The sequence below is a fragment of the Callithrix jacchus genome, chromosome 3 (assembly GCF_049354715.1).
Source record: "Callithrix jacchus isolate 240 chromosome 3, calJac240_pri, whole genome shotgun sequence".
NCBI lineage: Eukaryota > Metazoa > Chordata > Mammalia > Primates > Cebidae > Callithrix > Callithrix jacchus.
This window is the reverse complement of record NC_133504.1, coordinates 45,246,541-45,259,836: the sequence shown is the minus strand read 5'-3', so window position 1 is coordinate 45,259,836 and position 13,296 is coordinate 45,246,541. Positions and strand designations below refer to the sequence as shown.

Below are 13,296 nucleotides of genomic sequence, written 5' to 3'. Positions count from 1 at the left end.
GTTTTGCAAGTGAATGTCAACAGAGATTGACAACCTGATCCAGTAAAATCGGACCTCTACCTATGATCTTTGTACTTTAAAAAATTTAGTGTAGTTATTGTGTAGACACAAAACAGCTATTTATGATTGTATGCTTTTCTGGGAAGAGTAGGGGGAAGGGAGGGTTGGGGAAAGATTTGTTAAAGAATCCAAAATTACAGCTAGATAGGAGGATTAAGTTCTCCTGTTCTATACCATGGTAGGATGACTATAGTTAACTATTTAGCTGTAATTTTGTATCCTTTAACAACTCTCTCCCTAACCTCCCCTTTCCTCTACTCTTCCAAGTCCTGTCATTTTAGACACAGTTTAAAATAAGGAAAAGAAAAGCTGATGATCATAAATAGCTGTTTTATGTCCATGTAGGAATTCCCATGAAGTCCTGTTTCTAATTAAGATATTTTAGGAACAAAGTGTTATTGCATAAATTTGGAGCTCATTTTAGGCTAAGATTTAATAATTGTTAATAGGCATTGAGTCTGTGTTTAAGTTTTGTGTTAGTCATTTGTTGGATAATGACTTCTTAAACTTGAGATTTGACTGATGAACTCTGAGTTTTGGTCTTAAGGTTGTAATGTGTGTGTGTGTCCTCTGTTACAGGGCTTTTCCCAGTTAACTCCAACCAATGAGAGATCCTCTAATGTTTTAGGGAGCTTTAATTTCAACGTCCTAAGCAGAATCAACATTGTTATGATAAAGAATTAGCCACTCATGAATCCTGGGAAAAATCTATAGTTATTTACAACCATTCACCTGTCTGTGCAACAGAAGTTGTTTGGAACATGTTTTTGCCTCTTAGCTCTAGAAAGTGGCATGTGTGATAGAATGATATTTATACTGGTTTCGAAAAGCTCAGAAACCAAATATTGTTGCCTTAGATGTGAGGTTATTTTGGGTTGTGCAGGAGACTGTTGGGAGTGGGGTGTAAAGAGTACAAAAGCAAATATGTGTGAAGGGGAAGGCCTGGCAAGGATACTAAAAAGGTAGAGGGAACAGCTAAAGTGGTTGTAGGACTGACTTGGATAATGAAAGGATCCAACACTTTGGTGTATTGTTTTCTTCTGAGGAAATGATGGTGGATACTAAAGGTAGTGTAACAAGGAGCACAAGTGGAAAATGGATTTGAAGATGGACTCTGAAAGCTTGAAGACAGTATGATGCAAAATGTGTATGATAGTCCTGAGGAGTGGCTGTCAGTAGAATTCATCTGTTATGAATTTTGGATGTGTTCTCAGAGCAGTGAGACAAATAGCAGGTAGATAAAGACAATTACAGATATTTTGAGCTGTTTTGAGAGAATTGTTATTTGAATATGCTATTTCAGGGTTAAGAATTGTCTACATGAGAAAAGAATAGCAGTTATGACACCATTAGAAGGCTGTCCTTTCTAATGTAATGCTGGGAATATCTGAGTCATGCAGAATTGGGATGGTGAGTAAAGAATGTTTCCCTGTGGCTTCCTTGGCTTTGTGTGGAGCTGGTGGGAAGCCATTTTCAAAAATGGTTTTGAATAAAAATTTAGCCTAAAAACTGTTTTAGTAAATAATGCAAAAAGATACCTAAAAAGTGACTTAAGAGTCAAATAATCAAACCACCTACATAATGCTAAATCTGAAATTTGTTCATTTTGCACATATCTTTTTTTATTGATTTTTAAGTTATAATCTATCTCTACTTTCTTTTGTAAATTTAGTCTTTTAAATTTATTCATCTATTTTTGTCTCTTCACATATTCTGTGGCCCTTATAATTTATTTCTAGCATAGTTTGGATCGTTTCCAGTTTTTTTAAAATCTGTTCTAATTGACCAGAATGACCTAAAATAAATATATATAATTTAAGTTTGGTCATGTTTTCCATTTCATTTTTAACACCATTTTCTGAAATACCTTTGTCTTGGGCTTTAAGTATGTATGTAGCGCCACACTGATGTACTCAGGGAGAAGTCTCTAACAACTCTAGTCGAGACTAGAGGTTCTCAAAGTGCGGTCCTCAGATGAACAGTGCAAACTTCACCTGGGAACTTGTAGGAAATGTAAATTCTTGGGCCAAATCAGAAACTCGGAGGGTGGAGCTCAGAGTTGTTATTGTTGTTTTTTTCACTTTGGTTGCCCAGACTAGAGTGCAGTGGCATGTTCTTGGCTCACTGAACGATCCTCCCACCTCAGCTTCCTGAGTAGCTGGGATGACAGGCACATGCCACTATGCCTGGCTAATTTTTGTATTTTTTGTAGAGATGGGTTTCATCTTGTTGCCCTGCCTTCTTGATCTCCTGGGTTCAAGCAATCTGCCTGTTTTAGCGTTCCAAAGTGTTGGGATAACAGGTGTGGGCCACAGTGCCTGGCTGAAATTTATATTTAACAAACCCTGTAGGTCAGCGGTCTCCAACTTTATTGGCACCAGGGACTGGTTTTGTGGAAGACAATTTTTCCATAAGTGATGGGGATGGGGTGGCTTGAGAATGAAACTGTTCTGCCTCAGATCATCAGGCGTCAATTATATTCTTGTAAAGAGTGCGCAATCTAAATCCTCACATGTGCACTTCACGATAAGGTTTGAGATCCTATGAGAATCTAATGCCACCACTGATCTGACAGGAGGTGGAGCTCAGGAAGTAATGCTCACCTGTTGCTCACCTCCTGCTTTGTGGTTTGGTTCCTAACAGGGCACAGACTGGTACCAATCCAGGTCCTGGAGGTTGGGGACCCCTGATCTAAGTGATTCTGATATGCGCTGTGTGCAAGCCATTTATTATTTCTTGTCCTTGGTCTCTTGAGCAGATAGATTAGGGGTTCTCAAACTGTGTGCACATGAATCATCTGGTGAGCTTGTTTTAAACATCTCAAGAAGCAGATGATTTTTCCTGACTTCATACCAAGAGATTTTGATTCAGGAGGTCTTGGATAACTGAGTTTATGTGCATCTCAACAAGCTCTCCAAAATAATTATCGTATCTATAATATGGATTAAATCATTGTCTCTCACTTTCTTCAAGCCCAAAATTGATGTGTTTTAAAATGGCTCTTTGGGTTTAGTAACTGAAAACTTGGGGCCAGAAATTTATTTGCAAAATGCAGTTTGGATTATTTTTTGCTGAAGCCAGATTATGTTCTGATTTCTTGCCTTGAAAAATATTTTCTTGCCAGGTGTGGTGGCTCACGCCTGTAATCCCAGCACTTTGGGAGGCCGAGGCGTGTAGATCACTTAAGGTCAGGAGTTCAAGACCAGCCTGGCCAACATGGTGAAACCCCATCTTTACTAAAAATACAGAAATTAGATGGGCATGGTGGCAGGCACCTGCAATCCCAGCTACTCGGGAGGCTGAGGCAGGAAAATCACTGGAACCTTGGAGGCGGAGGTTGCAGTGAGTCAAGACCACACCACTGCACTCCAGCCTGGGCAACAAGAGCAAAACTCCATTTCAAACAAAACAAAATGAAAAAGCCCCAATGTTTTCTTGCCTACTATGTAATATTTTTCTGGGGCTTCTCCTCCTTGGTAAGGAAAAGAGCCTTTGGCCCTTATAAACTTGGAGATTTCATTATGTAGTTATTCTAGGTAGTTCTTTCAAATAGTAAACTTTAAAGCACTATTCTAGGGGATGCCACTTTTTATTGAGATGTATCTTTTTGTCCCTGCCCTTTATTTCTTGTCTCTAAGCCTGTTCCCTGTGGATGATGGCATGTTTTCCTTATCTCAATGCCATTTATATTTTTGTTTTTTTCTTTAGTTTTTATAGTACTTCTTTATTAGAAGTATTGTTTGCAAGTATTCCTCTTCTTTTCAATCATTTTTAACGCTGTCTATCCCTTGGATTTAGGAATTTTCTAAGCTTTTTTCTTCCTTCCACATCTCACCCACATGTTCTTCCCTTGGGGCCTGCTTTTTCATGTTGTCTAGGAACTTCCTCAGATATCACTTTAGCATCCCCTTATAAAGTAGCATCTGATCCCACAACTCTCTCCTAAGCTTTAGCCCCATATCAGCTGCCTACTCAGTGTCCCACAGTCAGGTCAGGTTATCATGTCTGGCATTGAACTCATTGTTCTTCGCACCTGAAATCTGTGCCTTCTTTCATATTCCCTGTATTGGTGAATGGCATCACCGTCAGCCATCAGCCAAATGTAGCTAACATTTATCAGGTGCTTCCTGTGTGGCAGACACTAAGAGCTTTCATGTAATTCCTTACAAAATCCTTTGAGATAGATTCTATTATTTTTCTCATTGTACAGATAAGGAAACCGAACCACATAGAAATTAAGAAATTATCTCAAGGTCACAAAAGTATTAATTAGTAGAGATGGAATTCAAGCCAGGCTGTCTGGTTCTACAGCATGTAGTTCTAATTACTGTGCTTTCATGCCTTTCTTTTTCAGTAGCTCAAGCCAGAAATCTAGGATTATCCTTTACTTCATTCTCTTCCCCTCTGCATATCTGCTTGAGACTCTTGAGTTCACCTATTAAATCTCTACACTTCTATTTCTCTGCATTCCATTGTAAGGGTTCTGGTCCAGGCCTTTGTCATCTCTCTTCTCAACTACTATAATTGGTATCTTCTTTCCATTCATTTCTTTATATTATGCCCAGTGTATTCTGATCATGCCACTCCTCTGCATTCACCAGTAGCTCCTCCACAATCAGTCATCCATTGTGGGCAATGCTTCTCATTTATCCACATGTGCAGGTTTGTTACATGTGTGATGCTGAGATTTGGGGTATGAATGATCCCCTCATCTAGGTAGTGAGCATAGTACCCAATAGGTAATTTTTGAGCTCTTTTCCCCGCTCCTTCTGTCTTCTAATAGTCTCCAGTGTCTGTTGTTTCCTTCTTTTTGTCCCTGTGTATACAATATTTAGCTCCCACTTATAAATGAGAATGTATGGTATTCGGTTTTCTGTTCTTGCATTAATTCTTTTAGGATAATGACCTCCAGCTCCATCCATGTTCTTGCAAAGGATGTCATTTCATTCTTTATAAATGGCTGCACAATATTCCATCATGTACATATACCACATTTTCTTTATCCAATCCACTGTTGGTGAGCCCCTAGGGTGATTCCATCTTTAGTATTGTGAATAGTGCTGTGATTAGCATGTGAGTGCATGTGTCTTTTTGGCAGAACAACTTAATTTCTTTTAGGTATATACCCAATAATGGGATTGCAAATGCTGCCATAGTTTCCCATTCTTTTCCTTTATCTGACTCATCAAACTGTTTTAGTTGTTTGTTCAGTTACCTCTTTTAGACCGTGAGCTGTATCTTATTTATTTCTGTGTGTCTATCACCCAACGTAAGTATTTAATATTGATTATATGAAAGGACAAATTAATATTTAAATGAGCCAACTGATTTCTCCCAATTCTACATGTTTCCTGTCTTTGTAAAATAACTCTAGCTAGTGGAGAGAGAGTGGGAAAATGGCAGATAAGAGACAGTATTAACAGACAGCTCTCATTTAGACAGAACAGCATGTAGAGACTCACACTGTGAACTTTTGCTCCAAGAACCACCACAGGAACATACCAGGAAAACCAAAAGAATTCACATACCCTTTGAAAGAAGTAGCTTACCGCTGCAAACTCTGCGTGACAGCTGAAAAACTGAGTTCCCAAGGTATGAGAGGAGGAAACATCTGCCTCTGAATCCACATCCCACTGGGAACCTGAAAATCCTAAAAATCTAGGTCACAGGAGGAGGATTTAACCTTACCTATAACTGAAATGGATTTAGGGAGCTGAGTGAATATAAAAGTAGAAGCAGCAGTGGGAAGAGCCCTGTAGGCACTCCAGGTCCCCAGCTTGAGTTCAGGGAAGCCATTCCTGGCCTTATCTCACGGGGATCTTTGGGGAAGGGAAGGCAGCCAGCAGAACTGGGGAGGGGCCATAGAGTGAAGGAAACTCCTAGATGAACTTTGTAATAATTTTAACTGAGCACAAATTTTCCTAAGTAAAATCTAGGGTTGGGGGGTGAACAGGAAGTACAAATATGAGTGCAGAAGCTGCAGCCAAAGGAGTGGGCAGGTGGGGAGGGGTGAGGCCTGAGAGCCCTGCTCACTTTCTCAGCAGGGAGGTTTATAGCCTGGGGTAAGACCTCAGCTGTACTTACCAGTTACTGGATAGAAACTCAGTGCTGTTATGGGGGCATGACAGGAGTGAGACTGGGCTTGCTGGGAGCTGGGTGAGATCTGTCACTACTGACTTTTGCCCCTCTTCCTTGATAACCTGTATGGTGTACCCGAGGCAGTCATAATCCCCCTGGGAACATAACTACATTACCCTGAGAACCACCCTCCATCCCCCACAGTGGCCACAGTTAGTTCCACCCAAGGAGAGTCTGAGTTCAGACCCCCCTAACCCTGTCCCCACCTGATAGTTTTTCTCTACCCATCCTGGTAGCCAAGGCCAAAAGACACAAACTCTTGGGAGTTCTATGGTCCCACTCATCACCTGAGAAACCCTAGTATTTATCCTGTCCTATGAAGGGCAAGACTGTATCCCCATTCTACTACTATAGCAGGTGCTCTCTTGCAAGTGCTACCTCCTGACTGGAGGCCAACCACCTCAAGTTATTACAGCAACTCATAACAGAACCCTGCTCCAAAGAAGGAGAAAACCACAGTTAATTCTACCGCCTGCAACACCCTGGCTAACCAGAGGTCCTGAGTCTATTTATGTGACAGCTTCACAGCTAGCATATACAGCATTTGAGAAAACCAATGCACTAAACAAAACTAAAACCAAGGACTCCCAGAGTTCACTTCACTTCCCTCCCACTTCCACCAGAGCAGGTGCTGGAGACCTGAAGATGGATCACATCACAGGACTCTTTACAGACATTCCCCAGCACCAGCCCAGAACCTGGTAGCCCTACTGGGTGGCTAGACCCAGAAAACCAATAACAATCACTGCAGTCTGGCTCTCAGGAAGCCTCATATCTAGGGGAAGGGGGAGAATACCATATCAAGGGATCACTCTGTGGGACAATTACATCTGAATGGCAGCTCTTGAGTTCCAGATCTTTCCACTGAAGCAGTCTACCCAAATGAGAAGGAACCAGAAAAGGAATTCTGGTTATATAACAGAACAAGGTTCTGTAATATCCCCAAAAGATCACAAGCTCTCCAGCCATGGATCCAAACCAAGAAGAAATCTTTGAATTGTTACATAAAGAATTCAGAAGGTTGATTATTAAGCTACTCAAGGAGGCACCAGAGAAAGGTGAAAACCAACTTAAAGAAATTCTAGAAATAATACAGGATATGAAGAAGTCTCCAGAGAAATAGATATCATAAAGAAAAGACAATCACAACTTCTGGAAGTGAAAGACACACTTAGAGAAATGCAAAGATACACTGGAAAGTGTCAATAATATAATCTAACAAATAGAAGAAAGAGCTTTAGAGCTTGAAGCTAAGGGTTTTGAATTAACAAAGACTAAGAAAAAGAATTTTTAAAAATGAACAGTTTCCAGGAAATTTGAGATTACGTTAAATGACCAAACATAATAATTGGTATTCCTAAGGAAGAAGAGAAATCTAAAAGTTTGGAAAACTTATTTGAGGGAATAATCAAGGAAAGCTTCCCTGGTCCTTCTAGAGATCCAGACATTCAAATACAAGAAGCTGAAAGAACATCTGGGAAATTCATTGCAGAAAGATCATCACCTAGGCACATAGTCATTAGGTTATCTAAAGTCCAGTCAAAGGAAAGAATCTTAAGAGCTGTGAGGCAAAAGCATCAGATAACCTATAAAGGAAAACCTATCAGATTAACAGATTTCTCATCAGAAACCCTATAAACCAGAAGGGATTGGGGTCCTATCTTTAACTTCCTTAAACAGAATAATTATCAGCCAAGAATTTTGTATCCAGTGAAAATAAGCTTCATAAATGAAGGAGAGATAAAGTCGTTTTCAGACAAATGTTGAGACAACTCCCCAGTGCCAAGCCAGCACTACAAAAAATGCTAAAAGGATTTCTAAATCTTGAAGCAAAGCCTCAAAATACACCAAAGTAGAGCCTCCTAAAAGCATAAATCTCACAGGACCTATAAAACAATAACACAATGAAAACACAGGTATTCAGGCAACAACTAGCATAATGAGTAGAATAGTACCTTACATCTCAATACTAATGTTGATTGTAAATGGCCTAAATGCTTCACTTAAAAGATGCAGAATGGCAGAATGGATAGAAATCCACTGACTGGGCGCAGTGGCTCATGCCTGTAATCCCAGCATCTAGCACTCTGGGAGGTCGAGGTGGGTGGATCACGAGATCAGGAGTTCAATACCAGCCTGACCAACATGGTGAAACCCTGTCTCTACTAAAATTACAAAAATTGGCCAGGTGTGGTGGTGTGCACCTGTAATCCTAACTACTACTCAGAAGGCTGAGATCACGCCACTGCATTGCAGCCTGGGTGACAGAGTAAGACTCTATCTCAAAAAAAAAAAAAAAAAAGCACCAACCAAGTATCTACTGTCAAGAGACTCACCTAACACATAAGAACTTACATAAATTTAAGGTAAAGGGAGAGAAAAAGATATTCAAATAGAAACAGAGAAACCAAAAGCAAGCAGAAGTAGCTATTCTTAAATTAGACAAAGCAGACTTTAAAGGAACAGCAATTTAAAAAGACAAAGGGAAGCATTATATAATGATAAAAGAATTAGTCCGGCATGAAAAGATCACAATCTTAAATATATATGCACCTAACACGGGAGCTCCCAAATGTATAAAACAATTACTACTAGACCTAGGAAATGAGATAGATGGCAACACAATAATAGTGAGGGACTTCAGTATTCCACTGACAGCACTAGACAGGTCATCAAGAGAGAAAATCAACAGAAAAACAGTGGTATTAAACTATACCCTAGAACAAATAGACTTAACAGGTATTTACAGAACATTCCATCCAACAACTACAGAATACACATTCTTTTCATCAGCCCATGGAACATTCTCCAAGATAGACCATATGATAGGCCACAAAACAAGTGTCAATAAGCATGGTGGCTCATGGCTGAAATCCCAGCACTTTGGGAGGCTGTGCTGGGAGGCCGAGGTGGGTGGATCACCTGAGGTCAGGAATTTGAGAGCAGCCTGACCAATATGGTGAAACCCATCTCTACTAAAAATATAAAAATTAGCTGAGCATGGTGGTGTGCACCTGTATTCCCAGCAACTCAGGAGGTTGAGACAGGAGAATTGTTTGAACCTGGGTGGTGGAGGTTGCAGTGAGCCGAGATGGTGCCTTTGTCCTCCAGCCTGGGTGACAGAGCGAGATTCCATCTCAAAACCAAAGCAAAACAAAACAAAAAGGGTGGGTATGGTGGTTCATGCCTGTAATCCCAGCACTTTGGGAGGTCAAGGTGGGTGGATCATGGGTCAGGGGTTCAAGACCAACCTGACCAACGTGGTGAAACGCCGTCTCTACTAAAGATACAAAAATTAGTCAGGCGTGGTGGCGCACACGTGTAATCCCACTTATGCTGGAGGCTGAGGTAGGAGAATCGCCTGAGTCTGGGAAGTGGAGGTTGCAGTGAGCCGAGATCGTGCCATTGCATTCCACCCTGGGCTACAAAGCAAGACATCGTCTAAAAAAAAAAAGAAAAAAAGAAAATTGAAATTATATGAAGTACTCCTCTCTCAGACCACAGTGGAATAAAATTGGAAATTAATTCCAAAAGGAACCCTCAACACTATACAAATTCACCGAAATTAAATAATCTGCTCCTGAATGATCTTTGGGTCAACAATGAAATCAACATGGACATTAACAAATTCTTTGAACTGAATGATAATAGTGACACACGGATCAAAACCTCTGGGATGCAGCAAAAACAATGCTAGGAGGAAAGTTCATAGCACTAAGTGTCAACATCAAGAAGTCTGAAAGAGCACAAATAGATAATTTAAGGTTACCACGAGGAACTAGAGAAATAAGAACAAACCAAACCCAAACCCAGCAGAAAAGAAATAACGAAGATTGGAGCAGAACGAAATGAAACTGATCAAACTCAAAACGGCAAAAGATAAATGAAACAAAAGTTGGTTATTTGAAAAGATAAACAAAATTGGTAGATCATTAGTTAGATTAACCAAGAAAAGAAGAAAGAAGATCCAGATAAGCTCAATATGAAATGAAATGGGAGATAGTACAACTGATACCACAGAAATACAAGAGATTATTCAAGGCTGCTATGAACACCTTTATGGCTACAGACTAGAAAACCTAGAGGAGATGGATAAATTCCTGGAAATACACAATCCTCTATATTAAACCAGGAGGAAATAGAAACTCTGAACAGACTGATAAGAAGTAGTAAGAGTAAAACAGTAATAAAAAAAATTGACAACAAAAAACGTCCAGGAACAGATGGATTTATAGCAGAATTCTATTAGACATTCAAAGAAGAATTGCTACCAATCCTACTGAAATGATTCCAACAGAGAAAAAGGGAATCCTTCCTAAATCATTCTGTGAAGCCAATATTCCCTAATAGCAAAACCAGGAAAGGACATAACAACAACAACGACAACAACCACCACCACCACCACAACCAAAAAAGAAAAGAAGAAAAAAAGAAAACTACAGACCAATATTCCTGATTAACAAAGATGCAAAAATCTTCAACAAAATACTAGCTAACTGAATCCAACAGCATACCAAAAGATAATACACCATGATCAAATGGATTTTATACCAGTGAGACAGAATTGGTTTAACATACAAAAGTTAATAAATGTGATACACCACATAAAAAGAATTAAAAACAAAAATTATATGATCATCTCAATAGATGCAGAAAATGTATTTGATAAAATCCAGCATTGCTTTATGATTAAAACCCTCAGCAAAATCAACATTGAAGGGACATACTTTAAGGTAATAAAAGCCATCTATAACAAACCCACCACCAACATTATACTGAATGGGGAATAGTTGAAAGCATTCCTCATGAGAACTGGAACAAGACAAGGAAGTCCACTTTTACCACTTCTATTCAACATAGTACTGGAATTCTTAACCAGAGCCATCAGACAAGAGAAATAAAGGGCATCCAAATTGGTAAAGAGGAAGTCAAACTGTCACTGTTTGCTGATGATATGATCCAATATCTAGAAAACCCTAAAAACTCATCCAAAAAGCTCCTTCTAGATTCTGGATATTAGATCTTTCTTGGATGCATAGTTTGCGAATATTTTCTTCCATTCTGTAGCTTGTCTATTTACTCTGTTGATGGTTTCTTTTGCTGTGCAGAAATTAGGTCTCACTTGTCAATTTTTGTTTTTGTTGCAATTGCTTTTGGTGCCTTTGCCATGAAATCTTTGCCAGGGCCTATATCCAGAATGGTGTTTCCTAGGTTATGTTTCAGGGTTTTTATAGTTTTAGGTTTTACATTTAAGTCTTTAATTCACTTTGACTTGATTTTTGTATATGGTGTAAAAAAGGAGTCCGGCTTCAATCTTCTGCATATGGCTAGCCAGTTATGCTGGCACCATTTACTGAATATGAGTCCTCTGCAAATAGAGACAATTTGACTTCCTCTTTTCCTAATTGAATACACTTCTTTACTTCTTTTTCTTACTGAGTGCTCTGGCTAGAACTTTCAGTACTATATTGAATAGGAGTGGTGAGAGAGGGCACCCTTGGCTAGTGCCAGTTTTCAAAGGGAATGCTTCCAGTTTTTGCCCATTCAGTGTGATATTGGCTGTGGGTTTGTCACAAATAGCTTCTATTATTTTGAGATACATTCCATTAATACCTAGTTTATTGAGAGTTTTTAGCATAAAGGCTGCTGAATTTTGTCGAAGGCCTTCTCTGCATCTATTGAGATAATCATGTGGTTTTTGTCTTTGGTTCTGTTTATGTGGTGGATTATGTTTATAGATTTGCATATGTTGAACCAGCCTTGCATCCCCAGGATGAAGCGTACTTGACTGATGGAACAGAACAGAGGCCTTGGAAGTTAATGCCACACATTATAGATGCCAAGCATCTATAACCATCTGATGTTTGACAAACCTGATAAAAACAAGGAATGGGGAAAGGATTTCCTGTTTAATAAATGGTGTTGGGAAAACTGGCTGGCTATGTGCAGAAAGCAGAAACTGGACCCCTTCCTTACACATTATACACAAATTAACTCCAAATGGATTAAATATTTAAACATAAGACCTAACACCATAAAAACCCTAGAAGAAAACCTAGGCAGTACCATTCAGGACATAGGCATAGGCAAGGACTTCATGACTAAAACACCAAAAGTGATGGCAACAAAAGCCAAAATAGACAAATGGGATCTAAATAAACTTAAGAGCTTCTGCACAGCAAAAGAAACAATCATTAGAGTGAACTGGCAGCCAACAGAATGGGAAAAGATTTTTGCGATCTACCCATCTGACAAAGGGCTAATATCCAGAATCTACAAAGAACTAAAACAAATTTACAAGAAACAAACAACTGCATCAAAAAGTGGGCAAAGTATATGAACACTTTTCAAAAGAATAGGGAATTCTTTTCTCATTGCTTGTTTTTGTCAACTTTGTTGAAGATCAGATGGTTGTAGATTGTGGCTTTATTTCTAGGCTCTCTATTCTGTTCTGCTGGTCTGTGGTCTGTTTTTGTACCAGTACTGTGCTGTTTTGGTTATTGTAGCCTTGTAGTATAGTTTAAAGTCTGGTAATGTGATGCTCCAACTTTGTTATTTTTGCTTAGAATCTCCTTGGCCATTTGGGGTTTTATGAATTTTGAAATACTTTTTTTTCTAATTTTATGAAGAATGTCATTGATAGTTTGACAGGAATAATATTGAATATGTAAATTGCTTTGGGCAGTATGGCCATTTTAACAATATTGATTCTTCTCCATGAGCATGGAATGTTTTTCCATTTGTTTGTGTCACCTCTGATTTCTCTGAGAAATTTACAATGATGATATCTGAATTCTCATTGTAGAGATCTTTCACCTCCCTGATTAGTTGTATTCCTAGGTATTTTTCTTTTTGTGGCTATTCTGAATGGGATTGTATTCTTGCTTCGGCTTTTCAACTTGGATGTTATTGGTGTGTGGAAATGCTACTGTTTTTTGCACATTAATTTTATATTCTGAAATTTAGCTGAAATTATCAGATTTAGGAGCTTTTGGGCAGAGACTATGGGATTCCCTAGGAATAGAATCATATTGTATGCAAACAGAGATAGTTTGACTTCCTCTTTTCTATTTGGATCATGCTCCTGATTTTATAAAA

At 39.0% G+C, this 13,296-nt stretch overlaps 1 protein-coding gene across 11 annotated transcripts in view; it reads left to right on the top strand.

Annotated features, from left to right (window-relative positions):
- Window positions 1-13,296, top strand: part of FHIP1A (FHF complex subunit HOOK interacting protein 1A) — a 288,042-nt gene that overhangs the window by 79,125 nt on the left and 195,621 nt on the right. The gene's annotated exons all lie outside the window — the stretch shown is intronic.